Genomic DNA, 10,693 nt, shown 5'->3' with positions numbered 1-10,693 from the left:
GGATGGCGGGGCTTGCACGCAGCTCTTCCTCAAGGGCTATGGGAAAGGGTCCCTGACCCCCATCCACCCCCTTCCCTCCTTTCCTCTGTCCTCCCTTCTCTTTCCCCTGTTTCATCTTAAGAATGAAGGATCTATAGAAAAGATGCCACGTGGTTCCCACAGAGCTTCAGGTGGGGCGGCAGAAGGTTCAGTGAGCCCACAGTGTCCCCTCCATCCCACCTTCTCTCGGTTCCGGAGGCCCCTCTCTCTCACTTCCGTGGTCACTCGCTCTCTGGGGCCTGCTCTTCCTTCCTCCCTGGCCTGATGTCCCTGGATACTCTTGCCCTGGCCAGCTGGCCCTGTGTGCCCTCCCTGGGCCTGGCATGCCACTCTGGGGTGGTGGGGCCACAGCAGGGAGAGACTCAGGTGGTCAGGGGTGGAAGAGCTCTCGGCCCCTCTGGGACTGGAGGAAGAGACAGGCTGGAGATGGGGAGCCACTGCCCCAATCACGTGGCCCAGTCCAGGCCTCCCGCCTCCCAGGCCAGCCCTCTTTCCCACAGAGTGGGTACTTCTGGCTCCCCAGGGCACAGCAAGCTGTCCCGAGACCGAGACTGTATCCTGAGCCTGAGTCCCCGGCATCAGGTACTTCTGAGTGACCAGGTCACTGTGATGGTGTCTGTGTCCCCCACTTCTGACACATGCTGCCCCATTCTCCACTCAGCACCCATTGCCTGGCCCACCCCAGCCTCCCTGACCTGGTATCTGGATGGCATGTGGTTCACCTCAGTGGCCTATCCTCCCCCACCCCGGCTGCCCATGCGTGCTCTGTGGGGACAGGGGAGGCAGGCAATGGCTGACATGTCAGGTATGTCCCCGATGCTTTATCTGGATTAGTTCCCTTAGTCCTTATGACACTCGAGGTGGACAAGTTAGTTCTCATCAGCCTCAATTTACAGAGGAGGAAACAGGCTCAGAGGGGGTTAAGTGCCTGTCTAAGGTCATATCGTTTATCAGGGATAGATTCGAACGCAGACCATTGGAGTTATGAGCCCTCCCTCTTATCTTAGCCTCTAAGCCTGGAGACCCCAGAAAGGGCAGTGGGGACACAAGAGGAACTGTCTTCTCGCTGCCCGGGCCTTGGCTGTACCTCCTCATTTTCTCTGAGCTGATGCCCCAGTTCTCAAAAGCGCCTCTGCATCACTGAAGTCTGCTGTTTCTTGCTGACTTGTGCTGACATCTGTCAGCCTCTGAGTTGTAACAAGTCACAGTTAATGGCCGAGCTTCACGGCCGGCATGCCAGGGCCGTCTCTGGGGCCCTCGAGCACTGCATGGCCTTCCTTGGGGTGGCCGGGCCTCTTGGAGGCATGGAGGGGGTGGGACATGGGTCCTGCTGTCTTCTCTCTGGCCCCGCAGTCTCTCTTGGGTGCAGTCCTGGAGGTGTCTTTGGCTGTCACAGCTCTGGCTGCCGAACAGGAAGGGCAGCGGAAAAGCTCTGAACACAACTCCTGGAAGCAGCCAGCCCCTCCGCCTCCGCCCGCCTCTCTCCCTTCCCTCTCCGAGCTCCACCCACACCAGCCTCTAGCCCCACACTGACATCCTTGGGCGGGGGGACAACTGTACAGGACCCTGCCTCTCCAACCTCACTGGGGACCCGATGTGACCCTCACCTGGCCTTGGTTAGGAGCCGAACCACCTAGGGTTTCAAGCCTCCCAGGGATCAGGAAGCCTGGCAGGGGAGGGGTTGGGAGAGGGGAAATGGAAGGTGGGTGGAATTTTCAGTCTCTGTGGGGATGCTCAGGTACCTGGACAGTCTCCACACCCCTCCTAGATGTACTCACAAACAAACCTACTTTGGGTTTCAGGTGGGGCGTGAGCTTGGGTGACCCCAGCTGGAGATAGCATCCGGATGTCCCAGGCCCCTCTGGGATTCTGGAGGCCTGTCCCGGTTGGTCCTTACATGGTCCAGGGACAGAAATCTCAGTCCCCCTCCCTCTGCCTTGAGCCTCCCTCCTTTGCCCCTGGTCTCCTGGAACTGGTGACAGATGTAATTCTGCTTCTCCAGGAGGCAAGGGCTGGCTGAAGGTAGGGCAGGGGGTTGGCTTGGGCTGGGCTGTCCCACAGGCCCCTGAAATGGGTCCTCAAAGAAGAAAAGGGGGGTTTTCTCATTTTCTCTGCTTCTTCCTTTCTTCCATCTCTCCATGGCACTCCCTCCCAACCTCGGGTCTGTCTCCCTCTTTGTCATCCGCCTCTTCTCTCTTGCTTCCCTGCCCACCCATTGCGCTCAGAGTGTCCTGCCCACTCAGAGTCCAGGTGCAGGGCTCCTTCGCTGCCTCTCAGCCCTGGGGAGGAGAGGTGTCTGAGTTGGTCCACACAGGCTGGCTAGGTGGCCTTATGGGGATGGCATTGTGTGTCACAGTTTCAGTTTCTGCTCTATGCTTTGCTCCCCGTTTGGCCCGAGGCCTGGCCCTTAGAGCCAACAGGCTTGGAATAACTCAGAATAGCAATGCATAGTTGCTGGATGAATGTCCCAGTGAACACATCTTAGCCCAGCTGGGGCTCTGGGGTGGGATGTGGCTCTTGGGGAGACAGGCAGGGACTTTCTGTGCAGGGAAGAATCTTCGTTTCACTCCGTGGCCTGGTGGGAAGGTGAGGTCACTCCTCCAGGAAGACTTCCCAGATGAGCCTGCTCAGGTTCCTGTTGGTGTCTCTTCCTCTCTCCCAAAGGCACATCCACATCTTTGTGCACTGAGTCAGGGCCCTCTTGCCTGATGAGGCTAGAAACTCCGACCTCCTTTCTCTGGACTGTCCCTTTGAGCGGGCCTGTCCCGAGGCTGCAGGAGGGAGGCCCTGCCCCGTGGCAAGTCTCGGGAATGGGATGACCTAGGCTCTGCGCAAAGGATTTCTGAGGGCTCCAGAGCTGGGGGTTGGGGAGCTGCGAGTAGATTTGGGAGGGGCAAGGGCCAAGAAAGGGGACCTAACAGCAAGGATGGAGAAATTAAAACAATGCCTGTTTACGCCTCCTTCACACCCCAGGCAGGCTACAGAGACCCGGGAGAGACCCTGACCCGTGTGAGGGTGTCTGGGATACCTTCCCAGAGGGGGCAGGGAGCCAAGACTTAAAGGGAGGGGAAGAGCTGTCCAGGAGGGGAGGGAAGGCTGTTTCAGGCTGAGATAGCAGCAAGAGCTGTGGCATAAGGGATGGCGTCGGGGATGGTGGCAATGACAACAGCCACTATTACTGGAGTTCCAGAGGTGCCACGAAGCTCAGAGGAGCAAGTGACCGCCTTGGGGGCCCAGGGAGGCTGCGTTCAGGGCATTTCATTACTTTGCATGAAGTCTTTCAGTGGCTCCCTGTGAATGATGGGCTAAAGTCTAGAAGATTCCTTGGGACATCAAACAAGATCCTTTGCCCCTACTGCCCTTCTTCTTTGTGTCTCATCTCCTTCCTGCCCTCCTTCTCCCCACAGCCCCTGCCAAGTTCCACCCCCACCACCCTGGCCCCATTCCCCCAGAACCTGCTGAGTGATGCCATGAGTCCGTGTTGGAGAGCGCAGGTGTGGAACATTTCTATCCTCGAGTATGATGCTACTGGACGGCGCTGCCCTGCCAGTAGGCATCTGAATGGGCCAGGAGGCTGCAGATTCCTTCAGGCTGGGAAGGGGTTCAGGAGACGCTAGCAGGGCCGCACGGTGGTGGCGGAGCCCTGAACCTGGGCACGGGAGACCTGGTTTCTGGTCTGGGTTCCGTCACTCGCCAGCTGTGTGGCTTGGGGCCACATGTTTGGCCTCTCTGGGCCTCAGGGGCTCTCAAATTCGCTTGTATAAGCTACGTGGACGATGGCTGTTTTTTTAATTAAAAGGTTTTTTTCCCCTCCCGTTTTGTTCAACAAATGTTCCTCAAACTGTTGTCAACTCCCTCGCTCTGCTGGGTGAAGCGAGGTTTTCAGTCAGCAGTGTGCTGGAGAGATCAGACAGAGGTGTGGGTATTCTATAATGAGGGCAGGCCTCGGGGGCCAGGGAGAGGTGAGCATAGGCTAATTACACTTTCCTGTCTTCATAGCACTTAACCCAATTTGTAATTATTTGTTGTTGGTTGTTTATTTGTCCCTGCTTCCCCTGCCAAGCTCTGTGAGCACAGGAAGTGTGTGGTGGTTTTGTCCCCTCCGTGTCCCAGTGCCTGGCAAATAGTGGCGGCTCGATGACCATTTCTGGAAGCTGGTTCCGGAGCCCCTGTTCTCCAGGACCTGGCTGCCTCCTTGCCAGGCTGAGCTGGGCTGACTGGGATGGGCGCATGGGTTCATGGGTTCACGTTGGGTTCTCTGCCTGGGGTGTCCCACATCCCACCATGGGCTGACTCCCAGATGCCTGGCTTCCTGTCCCTTCGGTTCCCACTCAGCCCTGGGTAGAAACTCTGATGCCCTCCTGTCAGGCCGAATGCCTTAGGTGGGCGAGAAGATCGATGGTCCTCCCCGCAAAAGAAAGAGGCAGAAAGCAGCCTGCCTAAGCTGGCAGAAGCTCCAATAGGCCTCGGGTTTGGTCAGACATGCTTTGGGGAAGAGCAGGGATGAAGCCATAAGCTCCCCAGCCCTGCCCTCGCTGTAGGGTCTGAGGGTGGGATGCATGGCCCTAGGTTCCCCTGGTCCCGAGGGAGGGGAGGCCTGGCCTGCCTGGGGAACCCCAGCCCGTGTCTGGCTGTGTGGGTGCTGGGTTCATGTTAGTGGCATTTCGGCATGGTTGCCGGGCCTGCTTCTGGGTGGAGAGGAGCGGGAAGAAGAATTGCACAAAGGGAAGCTGGTGGGAGGGCCCTGCTTCTTCCGTGGCTCACCGCCTCCCGGGGAGGGCCAAGGGGCCCCTTGGTTCCCTGGGAAGAACCCTGCCCTGTCACCTGCCGCCTGCTGCCCCCAGCAACAGGGGTCTTGGTGGCCTCCCCTCACTCTGCCACCCACTGTGTCTGGCCCTTCCACCCCTGAGGACAGTTTCTTCCAGCAGCCCTCTATCTGCTCGGAGCCTCCCGCCGCCACCCAGGCAGCTCCCTCCCCACGGGAAGTCTTCCCCAATAGCCCCCTCACTTGTCCTCTGAGCCGGAGACCTCTCAAAAGCAGCCTTCTGGATGGCGGGACTTTGTCCACTGTGCTTTCATCAGTGGTGTGTAGTAGGTGTGCAAGAAATAGCTGTTGAACGAATGCCCAGCGTGCCTTCTCTTATTTCGCACTTGTTTCTCTGGCTCACTTGGGCAAAGGTTTCTTCCCTCTCCCACTAGACAAGCTCTGGAGCCCTATTTCCTCTCCTTCGAGTCCCCCCACCCCCCCAGCCCAGGCCTGGTCACCGGAAGAAAGCCCCCCACCCTGTCTGCCCCCGCCTGTCTGTGCCTTCACTCAGGAACTGCGTCCCGCATCTCTCCGGCGGGCCTTGCCCGTCGCCTGTCGCTGCGCTGAGCTGTGGGGCCAATACAAAGACAAAGGAGGCAGGGTGGTGACTTGGCTGTTCTCCCCCCACTCTGGGGCCCCCGCTGCCTCCCCGGGGCCAGTGCCTTGTGAACTCTGGAATCTTCCTGTTTAGCCCCTGCCTCCAGGCCTGCTGCCCGGCTGGTTCCAGCCTCCTCAGCCTGCCCTTCCTGGCACCACACACAGCTATTTAGGAGGTGTCCCCCTCCCTGGGGCTGCTTTTAGAGAGGAACAAAGAGGGACTGGAAGGCTGGGGTGGCTGACAAAGGCAGGATGGGGGAGTGGTAGGGCATCTGGAGATGCTCATTTGTAAGCCCAGGCTGCTCCCCAAGCTTCAGTGGCTCCCTTTATCTGCTCTGATAATAGACCAAAACCATATTCTGCTCTCTATCGAGTGATCGGCGCCCGGCCTCTGGGAGCCTGCCAGGATGGCAGCAGCCCGCCGTGGTGCTGGGCACTGAACCAGCTGCCGGAGGCCTGCCAGCCCTGGGCAGCTGCGGCCGGACGGCTAGCCACCCGCCTGCACGCCGCCCCGCAGCAGGGATGCCCCCTCATCCAGGGGTCCTCAGAGCTGTGGGGCTCTCAGAGAACTGAAGCTTGAGCTATGATGGTTCTGGTTCATCCATCTTTGTCTCCCCCGCGCTGAGCACGGTGCCTGGCATTCAGTGGGAGCTTAGTGGTTGCACTTGACGTACTCAGCACCTATTTATCGGGACCTACCATGTGCCCGCCGCTGGGTCCTCCCCCTACCCATCCTTCTGTGTCCTTCTCTAGCACCTGTTGGGGATCTTCTGAGGCAGGTAGATGTGGGGAGTCTCTAAAGCAACGGTCCATGAAAAGCTGACCTGAGGCCAGCCCGGGCTGCTGTGTCTCAGGGAGCAAGGAGGGCGAAGTCCTTCCAGATGCCCCCGTAACTCCAATTGTACTCGGGCTTACAGAAAGCACTCACACAGGTGACCTGATTTTGTCTCCCTGATGCTACTCAGTGGGCTGGCCATCTCTGCACTGCCTGCTTGCAGGGCTGTGGGATTTGCACTCAGATCTTCTGCCTCCAAACGCGCAGCCCCCAGCCCAGGCTTCCTCCTGCCGATGGGAGTCTCTGGGTTAAACCCTGAGGTTGTGGCGGGAGCTGGGAGGAGCGCGGGGTGGGGGGGTTGCTGCTGGGAAGAGCTGGGGTAGCATGGCTAGAGAGGGGAAGGGAGGGTGGGTAGAGGAGCAGAGGGAGCAGGGTGTAGGGCTGAGCCAGTGAGGTGCCGGTGGGGTCGGGGGTGGGGGGGGCGGTGGAGGTGGGGGAATTCTGGACACAGCCCCCAGCCTGGGCCACTGGTTGGAGCAGGGCGGCCAGTGGGAATCCGATGACCTCAGCTCCTCTCTGAGATGCCATTGCTGTCTCCCACCCAAGCGGGCAAACAGCACTGGGCAAATTTGGGGACTAATGAGTGTTTTCCAGCAGGCGATTCCTCTATGTGGGGTTTATCTTCCTGGGTCATCGTTCTGCCGTCTGCACTTAACAGGGTAATAGCAGCCTGGGTTGGGGCTCCTGCCCATCCGCTGGCCCCAGGGGCCCTGCAAACAGATGGCAGCAGATGAGGGGCAGGAAGGCAGGAACAAGCAGGTGCAGCAGGCCCAGCCCCACCCTGCTTCCTTAGCTCAGGTCACAGCTGGTGTGTGTGCCCCCAGCCTCATGGGGTGGCTCCCCTCATGGTCTTCCCTCCATTTGGCCTCCCAGATCCGGGGACCCTCATAGACACCCGCAGCTCCTCCCGGTCCTTGCTCCAAATGTCAGCCCCTGCCCAAGCCCACAGACACCCCCTCACTAGCCTCTGCGGCCCTTCAGCCACCTTTCTCCTGCAGCATGCTGAGTCCTTTGTCCTCAGGAAGCCCAAAAGGGAGAAGGTAGTGTTGTTGACCTGGCGCTCTCCGTCCCTACCTCCCCCAGTGAGGCACAGTCCTTCCTGGTCATGTGGCCTTCTAAATCCCCATGACCACCCATGTGGTAGGAGTGATTTCCAGATCACGGTTGAAGATGCTGGGGCTCTGGGAGGTGAAATGACTTGTCCAAGATCCCCCAGTGTGGTAGACAGCATAGTGCATGCCCTCAAAGGTCGTTGTCCTAATCCTCAAGCCTGTCAGGACTTTGCTGATGTGATGAAGTTAAGGATCTTGAGGTGGGGAGATTATCCGGAATTATCTAGGTGGGCCCCAGGTCCTCACAAGGGTCCTTTAAATGTGAAGAGAGGGGCAGAAGGGCGACGCTATGGGACAGCCTCATCTGGCCACTGCTTTCGTGATGGAGGGCCATGTGATGGGGGGCTTTGGTGATGGAGGCTGGGAGAAATGAGGGAATGACTCTTTGTTTAATACCTTCCAAAGGGGCGCAACTCTGCTGGCACCTTGATTTTAAGCCCATTGAGACCTGTTTTGGAATTCTGACCTTCAAACTGTAAGATAATGAAATTCTGTTGGTTGGAACCATTAAGTTCACGGCCATGCCATTAGTTACAGCGGTGACAGGAAACCAACATGCCCAAATAGGGGCAGAGCTAAGATCTGAACCCTGGACTCAGCCTCCACTCGGCTCCCTTCCACCATCCACGTCTGATGAGTAAGCTCTGCCCACCATTCGAGACTGCCTCTCTGCCCTCCCATCCCTGCCCTCAGGTTCAGAGCTGGAAGCTGGGCCCACGGCTTGCACACAGAAAACTATTGAGGAAGAGGGTGGTAGGGGAGTCGGAACTGGGACAAAGATCTCCTCCGGAGGTTCCCCTATAGGAGCTCTCCTCCTCCTTGGATCCCAGCCTCCCCTTCCTGCGTGTCCCCTACCGTGGGGCTCAGGAGTTCTTGGAAACATGCCCAAGGTAGCCCCTTTCCTGGAGGGTTCAAGTGAGGCAGGGCATTGCTAGCCATTAGGGCTGGGGTGTGGGGGCCTACAGTGTTAAAACAACCCTGGCCCCTCCCTTAGGGCACACATAGCCTGTCTGCCTCTGCGCTTTGCCCGGTTTCTCCATCCTGGGTGTTGGTCCTTTGAAGCGGGGGGTGGGGGAGATGGGAGGGGGTGTCTGAGAGTCTCTCCTGGGGCCCCTGATGGCTTGTGTGTTCCTCTCAAGGCAGTGGGGAGATATCTGTGTATTTGGGTACCTGGTTGTAGGAGGATCTAGGGCCCTGCCCCTCTGGCGTGTGTGTGTGGGGGCATCTCAGATCCTGTGGGCCCCCCTGGGCAGTGTGTCTCTTCACCTGTGTGTGTGTGTGTGTGTGTGAACATGTGAGTGTGCAAGTGTGTGAATGTGTGTCCACACACACCCCTGTATGAATGTGTGAGTGTGTGAGTAGGCCTCCCCATGCCCCTAGGGGTGTGCGTGTCTCCTCACACCTTGTGTGTATGAATGATTGTGTGGCTGTGTGAGTGTGAGAACATGTGTCTCTTGTGCCCCCGTGAGAGTGTGGATGTGTGAGTGTATCACCTCTATGTGAGTGTGTGAGCATGTGCGTGTGCAAGTGTGTCCACTCATGTTCCCGTACATGAGTGTGAACATATGAGAGTGTGTATCTGTTTGCACGCCCACATAAACGAGTGAGCAGGGAAGTGTGCAGTCGCACCCAGGTGTCCCCGTGTGAGCGTGCAGGTGTGGCAGCGTGTGTCTATTCACATCCCTTGTAAACGTGCCAGCTGGAATCACGCCAGTTTGCCTACCTAGGCCCCTCTGGGAGTGTGTGAACGTTTAAGTGTGTAACTACGCAGGTGTGCAGATGTGTGTCTGCTCACCCCCACGTGACTGCGTGAGTGTATCTCCTCACTGTCTGTGGGTGTGAGCGTGTGCGTGTGCAAGCGTGTGCCCCCCCAGCCCGGCTCCCTGCACACCGCCAACATTGCCCCAGCCCCGTGACACAGCCACTAATGACTGTTTGTCACCGTCTGTGCGGCGGTGGCATCACCCATACTAATGACAGTCTCCGCTGTCTAATGACCTGGCTTCTGCCCCATCATTTAGGAGCCACGGGAGCACTCAGCTTGTGGCCAGAGAGATGTTGACGAGCTCAACACATTTCCCACTGGGTGTCAGAGGGGGCGGGGAGGAGCACAGCCCCCCCCTCCCCCGCAGCCCTTGGGGTGCCCAGTGTAGGCTGGGAATCCCGGCCGCTGGCGGATGGCATTCCTGGGCGGGCAGCTCCAGCTCTGCGCCCTGCCCTCCGTCTCCGTCTCCGGCAGGGCTGGGAGGCACCTGCTGCCCCTCCCCACAAGGTGCCCTGGAACCCCAGCAGCCCGGCCTGTATCAGCTCCCATAGACCAGAGCCGGCTTTTCCCCCTTCAGACCCCCAGCCCCTCCTCGCTTCTGTAAAGGCAGATGGCCACTGAGCGGGCCCCGCTGTGCCCAAGAGGCTCTGCCCCGGGGCCTCCCCTGGACAGTGAGGGCGTCTGGATGGCCCAGGAGTTCACAGGGTCCAGGGCAAACCACCCCGTGTGGCGTCCCAGCGCTGAAGCCTCGTTTGCTGACCCCACTGATCCGTCTCTTAGGACTGAAATGAAACTCAATAGCCTTTGGGACTGGATAGGGGAGCTGGGGAGGGGCTGCTGGTGGCTTTCTGTGAGCCCACAGCCTGTTCCTTCATACTCTCTGTGAGCTTCGAGCCTGCTTCATCCTCCATGGTTCCCACCAGGTCTGTCTCCTCCTGCTGTAAGTTTATCTAGATAAGCAGATGAGCTTAGTACTCTGCCGGGCTCAGTGGGGACTCACTGAAGGTTTTCCGGGTTAATGAATGCACCCCCTCAACTGGCTATGTGACCTTGAGGTGACTTGCACCGTGGTCCTCTGCAAAATGGGGATGCGACAGTGCCTGCTTCAGGCGGCTTTACGAATATCAGCTCCAGTCTTTACTAACCTTTTCAAGTGTTCTTATTATTGTGCCCATTAAATAGATGGGGGAACTAAGGTCCAGAGCACGTAAATAATGCCTGGCTCCAGAAGCCAGGAAGAGGGAACTCTGAAGGCTTTGCAGTGCTCCAGAGGGAGAAGCTTCCCTTGAGGAAAAGCTGACCTCCGCCAGGTACTCCCCAGAGATTCCTGCCCTGATACCACCTTGTCTGGGGTCTCTCTGGCAACCAAGGCAAGAACTTGGACGTGGGGAGAAGCTGCTTATTTTTGAGAATTTCGTTGGTGAGATTGCTTGATTATCAAGAGGAAAAAAATGTAGGAAGAGAGATGTGACTTAGATTCCAGAGTCTTCTTGGCACTTTTAAGGGCAGGGACTAATATCCCAGCAAAATGGGCTTAA

Source organism: Mirounga leonina, unplaced genomic scaffold, assembly GCF_011800145.1.
Source record: "Mirounga leonina isolate KUSES-001 unplaced genomic scaffold, KU_Mleo_1.0 Mir_126, whole genome shotgun sequence".
Classification (NCBI taxonomy): Eukaryota; Metazoa; Chordata; class Mammalia; order Carnivora; family Phocidae; genus Mirounga; species Mirounga leonina.
Note: the sequence above shows the minus strand (reverse complement) of the source record.